Raw genomic sequence first — 6,528 nt, forward strand, 5'->3', positions numbered from 1 at the left:
ATTTTCTCCGAAAACCAGCCGCGCGTTCTGTGTTCAATTAAACAACCTGGAAAGAGAAGGGAAGGCAGGGGAGTCGGCTAGGAAAGGGGGGACCCCCGCAGAGGCAGGCGGCCAGGGAAGCGCAGAAACAGACCAGAAACTTCCCTCGTCCCTTGTCCCCCTGCTTGGCGTTCTCATTTTCCTAAGTTGTTCAAAATGTCTTTTTAATCGACAATAGCCCCGAGGTTTGTTGTAAACAGTCACACGGTAATTAGGTGTGTGAAGAAAACAGTGACAGCCTGGTGACAGGAGAGGAGGCGCCTCCAACGTCCATGGGATTTCTGCGATCCACCGAGCATGGTTCCCTCCCCTCGGTTCTCTGCTCCCTTCCCCCCAGCCAGGGTCCACCCCATGCCAGAATCAGGAGCTTTACCTCGGGTGCTGCGTATTTTGTGTTCCTTTGAGTAGTCTTGAACTTTGTTCTGAGATGCAGTTCAGATAGATACTCGGTATCAGCTGGGTTCTTTCAGGTTTACTTTGAAGGCCTGGGAGGTAGGCCAAGAGCAGGCTTGAGGACCAAATGTTTCCCCACAACTGAGGTGACACCCTTCTGAGTTGTCCACCGGATATCTTGTGAATTACAAGACACCCTCTGACTAGTGGAAGCAAACTATTTCAGGCCCTGTGACAGCTCCAAGGCACATTCCCTCTGCTCTTTTTAGGTAGCTCTATTCCTGGTTTCCAGTGGTTTTTTTACAGGAATGGACTGGTCAGTACTCAGCTGAAGACTCGTGAATTCCCCTCTACCTCCCCCCTCTGCCCCCCAGCTCTCTTCTCTCTGGTATTCAGGTCTGCAGCCGGTAGCCACCATGTCTTCCCTGGACTCCCAGCTCTGTTTTCTCAACTCAGGGAGACTTTGGGGCTACTCCTGCATCCCCCCACCTTGTGCTGCAGCCTGGAGACTCTCCAAGCAGCAGGTTGGGGCCATCGCGAGACTCACCTCCTCTGTTTCCTCTCTTGGGGATCACCATCCTGTGCCTCCTGATATTCGTGTTCAAAACCCATTGCTTCTGTATTTTGTGTATTTACTTGCCTCGAGCAGCAGGGTAAGTCTGGTCCCTGTTAAGCCATTTTATCTGGACTTGCCAGGGGACCAAAACTGACCCAAGCTGGGCAAGTAAGTTTCTCCCTCTTGGACTTGGCATTCTTCCTTGTGGACATGAAACCACAAGAGGCGAGTGTACAAGAAACAGGAAAATGAAGCGAACTAAGAGGGACAGAAAAGAAGAGTGGAAAGGGGGCCTACAGCTTTGCCTGAGGCCGTGGCATTCCTACCATCAGGTTTCTTGAGACATTCTTTTTTTTTTTCATGTTGTTTTTATTGATTTCAGAGAAAAGAAGAGAGAGAGAGAAACATCAATGATGAGAGTCATTGATTGATTGGCTGCCTTCTGCACGCCCCCTGCTGGGGATCAAACCCACAACCCAAGCATGTGCCCTGACCAGGAATCGAACGGCTATCTGCAGGTTCCTGGGTTAAAGTTCAACCGCTGAGCCACACTGGCTGGATTGAGACATCCTTGATTCCTTAGAATAAAATCCCCTTTTCCGGCCAAAGTGCACTGATGTTGTATTCTACTGCTTGCAACCAGAGGGTCTGGCTCCTCTAGCACGTCTTCAGGCAAAGGTGAGGGGGAAGGCAGTTGAAGGGAAAAACTGAAGCTCTTTCATCAATGGAGCATGTTCCCTTGGAAGGGGGAGAAACAGGCCACAGGCAACAAAGTGGGCTTTGCTTCCTTGTATGCAAGAGGAAAAGAGAGTTTGAGAAAAAGAGGTGGGAAGTCCTTCATGGCAGACGTCTCAGTAAAATATACAGAAGTCTTCTGCAGAGCATGACAACCAGGTGGAATTTGAGAGCCTGAAGATAACAGAAAGACTGAGAATCAGCATAGTCGGGAACATGCCTGGGTGACAGGCAGAGTGAAACGAAGGTTTGGGTGCACTGCTTGGGGTCCAGTTATGGTTAGAATTCATAGTTTTCTGGTGGAAACAACTTGTTGATTCATGTGATTTTCTCCAAAAATGAATGGTCAGTAGTCCAGGAACAGGGACAGGGAATGAACAACAGAATTTGTTGGGATGTTCCTCCGGCTGTGCTCTGGGCAGCTACTGCCTCTTAGCCGTTTCCAAACCCCAAACCCACACAAACACACAGAGAGAGGCAGGCCCAAGGCTACTAGACTCTACCAAGCTTCAAGTGCCTTGAGGCCTCTGAAGCCTAAGCAAGCAAAGGAGACTTTTACAGCATGAGGCTGAAGGTCAATGTCAAGACTGGCTTTCAACAATACCGGTTCTGAAGATGCACAACACTTGCTTGACTTGCCTGCTGTGGTCCCATGTCCCCTAGTCCCCAGGTCTCTGCCTCCAGGCAGGAGTGGTTCTGGCAGGGAGTTGGGGTGGGCCTGGACCAACACAAAAAGATAATCATAAATTGCATCTTTCATTTTCCTGTATCTCACTGGTTCTCAACAAAAGTGGCAGTCCCCTTTAGGGAACACTTAGGGAATATTCTGGAAACGAGGGAACATTTTTGGTTGTCATGATGATTGAGATGGATGTGGGCCAGGGATGCTAAACATTCTGATGTCCTGCAACATGCACAGAAAAATGGAGAACTGGCTATGACTTTCAAATGTTCCACAGGCCATTCATGTAGCTGAAAAACCCATTTATAATTATCTGCGCCTAGCACCTGTTCCTGTGTTGCAAACAAATACAAGGTAGTTCTTGAATTTTCCAGGAATGTAACTACCATTTAAATTGAAGGAAGATTGTTCTTTGTTTTGTTTGGCACTTTACCAAGAGTTTTTCATTCTTTCAGAAAATGATGTACCAATGGCAATGCTGCTCGAGATTTTGTACTTGAGTTGCCAATACTGCAAACCATCCGTGTGGGCCTGCATTTGTGCTATCACTCCACAGTGATTTATAGCTTGTTGCACGCACAGTAGTGGTGTAAATGTTCTCCTTTGATATAGTCGTGCTTGAGCATTTACAAACGGAAGTACATATTTTATTATAAATTGCATTCCATTTATTTCTTCTTTACATTACAGGAAAGTCATTAGTATTTATCTTTAGTGTACTCCTTTGCTGTGGCTGCCGGAACCACAGACTGAGAGGCTCAAACGACAGGGATTTATTTTCTCACAGTAATGTAAGCTACAAGCCTGAGGTCAAGGTTTCCCTGGAGTTGTTGTTTTTCTGAGGTCTGTGAAGGAAGACTCTGCTCCAGGCCTCTCTTCTTGGCTTATAGATGGCTGTCTTCTCCTTGTGTCTTCACATTGTCTTCCCTCCCTATGTGTTTGTGTCCACATTTCCTCTTCTTGTGAGGGACAGCCCTGATGGTTCAGGGCCCATCCATGTGCCTCATTTTAACTTAATTACCTCTGTAAAGATCCTGTCTCCAAGACTATTATGCTAAGCAAAATAAGCCAGTCAGAGAAAGACAAGTACCACATGACCTCACTTATATGTGGAATATAATAAAAAATAAACTGATGGATCCAGAGACATAGAAGCATGAAACAGACTGAGGGATCTCAGAGAGAAGGTGGGGATGGGGGAGTGGGTGGGGAGAGATTAATCAAAGAACTTGTATGTTTATAAGCATAACCCATGGACACAGACATTGGTATAAGGAAGGTGTGTGTGGGGGGTGTAGATGCAGAATGGAGGGGATAAATGGGGGGAAAAGGGACATCTGTAATACTTTCAACAATAAATATAAATTTTTAAAGAAGTATTTCCATTAGTAAATGAAGAAAGTGATAAAGTAGAATTTCACCATTTTATATACTCCTAATAATGAATGGTCATCAATGGTCACTAAATATATATACTGTATGTGTGTGTGTGTATGTGTGTATACATATATACATATATACATATACATATACATATACATATACATATACATATATATCCTGTCTCCAAATACAGACATATTCTAAGGTACTGGGGTGAAGACTTCATCATGTGAACTTGAGGGGACACAGTTCATCCCATCTCATTAGGTATGTAGATCCATCATATTACAGACAAATTTTATTTCAAGATAGCGAAAGAAGAATTACAGAAATCTTTCTTATAAAATGAACACCGAGTCTGCTAGGCTTGAGAACTGCTGATCTAACGTAACCATAGGACCATGGCCGGTGCTGTGTCTCACAGGTGAGCACTGCTCTTGACTTCCTGCCACTGGCCACAGGGTTCACCCAGAACTGGTGCAATAGAACAAATGGGGAGAAATTAGGAGCAAGAAATATCTGCTATTGGATAAAAGCAAGGTAAGGTTTAAACAAATGTGACGTGGCTGTAGAAATAATGAAGAGACTGGATGAGTGATTTGCTCAAAAGCCTTTAGTAGATACTTATTTCCAAGCCTCCCGTAACCAGTGCCACTCCACTTTCCAAGTTCTTGCTCTCTTGGTCATCACTAGCGCGCTCTCCTGCTCTGGCGAACTAGTCTTCTTCCTGCCCCAGGAACATCTCCATGTTACATTTTTTCTGTCCAAGAAATAGCATGACTTTCTTCTTTCTCTCCAAACCTTTGTCAGGTTCCAAAGCTCAGCCACAGAATTTTCTCACCATGTAGTTCCCTGAAACTTCCCTGAAGCCGATGGAATTGAGCAATTACTGGGTAGAGGAGAATGAAAAGACACATAAAGAAACCGCGAGGAAACGGGGTCACGAGGAAGCTGAAATCATGGTTTACACGCTATAAGGCAGCAGAACATATGCGTAAACATGTGGAAGACCAAAAGGAGTGAAATGTTTTGTTCACAATAAAAGCAGGTGAGAAGCAGAGGGGAGAGTTACTGAGTGATCACTGTGGTGGTGGTGGGTGGGGTGTTAATGAGCTCTGGCTGCTGAAGGGTTGTAACAAAGCCTGTCCTTAGAGCTGTGCTTTGTTCCTCAGGTAGCTGGATATTCAGGATTCCTGGGAGTGCCCTGTGGTTGGGACAGAAGTCCTCCTAAATATATTCCACATGACAGCTGTCATTTATCTTTGGGACCTCATAGCTAAGGTCAGAAAACCTCGAGGCACATCCCTCCACAATTCCCACCACATCATGCCTATCATGGATATTTCTCCCTCCCTCCCTCCCTCCCTCCCTCCCTCCCTCCCTCCCTCCCTCCCCCCTCCCTCCCTCCCTCCCTCCCTCCCTCCCTCCCTCCCTCCCTCCCTCCCTCCCTCCCTCCCGTCTCAGGTTATCCCTATATTAGTTTCTCCACACAACCTCTGAGCCTCAGAAGTGGCTGGCCCTACCCCAGCACCAGAAACAGTCCCTGACTGATGAGCTGCAATGATTGTGTCAAGGGTTAAGCATAGGTCCTAAGTATGTCGAATCTGGGTGAGTTTTAAACTCTTGCTCGGATGCTAGGACAAGCTGCCTGTCTCCTCCTGGCTGTGGAGGAAAGCGCAGGCCTGGGTGCAGCTGGCAGCCTGCCATCCAGACCCACGCTGGGAGTCCGCCTTGGGAAGAAGAGGGCCCTGCAGATGCCAGGGCTGAGAGGCAGAAGGAACCTGGGTCCTTACCCCACACCGAGTCGCTGGATCAGCCAACCCCGTGAGGATTTTGTTACATGACCCATTCATTGCCTTTCTTGTTTAAACCTCTTTGAGTGGGTTTTCTGTCACCACTGGAAGTGTCTTAACAAACCCTGTGCCCCTTTGACATTCCTTCTTGGATAAGCTACAGCAGGCGTTGGAGCATGATGCCATTTGAGGCAGCTGGTGAGCACCCAGCTCTCTGGCCCTCGGCTGGTGTAGAGGCTGACTCCTGTGCCATAAATCCCAGAGCAGCTTCCACTGCAAGTGACTGCAGTGAACAGCTGTGTCTTTAATAAACTGCACGTTAGATTAAAAGCCATGTGACTAATTTTACAGCTGGCACTCGGAAGTCAGCACAGCAGCACTCTCAGACAGCAGGCGGTGGAGCCTCACTCGCAGGCACAGTGGCAGTGGGGCCGGCTGCAAACCCCAAACGCCACAGGGGAGATCAGCAACACGGCTAAGGAGGTGATCCAGCACCTACTGTCCCTGTTCCACGGGGGCCTTACAACACCCCCTCATGACCAGAGTGAAGCAGAGTGGCTCCCTTTCCCTTCCCAATAAAGGACCCCCAACCACGCACAGACAAGACGAATGCTAACAATTACCATTTACTGATCATTCTTTATGTGCCAAGCGCTGTCATGAACACTTCACATGTATCGTCTCATTTAGTTCTCATGATGTACTTGGAGGTAGGAACTATGGATGTCTCTCTCCTCTTCAGAAATTAGGAAACTGAGGCAACAGAAAGGTGACGGCCGAGGGCTTTACGAAAGAAGCAGAGTCTGAGTCTAACTGCTGCAATGTGATTCTGGTTTCTTAATCCCTATATGACACACCATACTTCCTTTTCTGCTCCTAGACCCCTCCCATGATTAATTTCAAAAAGATATTCATCTTTACACTTTTAAATTATGTATTTTGTGTGT

The sequence above is a fragment of the Miniopterus schreibersii genome, assembly GCF_964146895.1.
Source record: "Miniopterus schreibersii genome assembly, chromosome: 3".
In the NCBI taxonomy this organism is placed as follows: domain Eukaryota; kingdom Metazoa; phylum Chordata; class Mammalia; order Chiroptera; family Miniopteridae; genus Miniopterus; species Miniopterus schreibersii.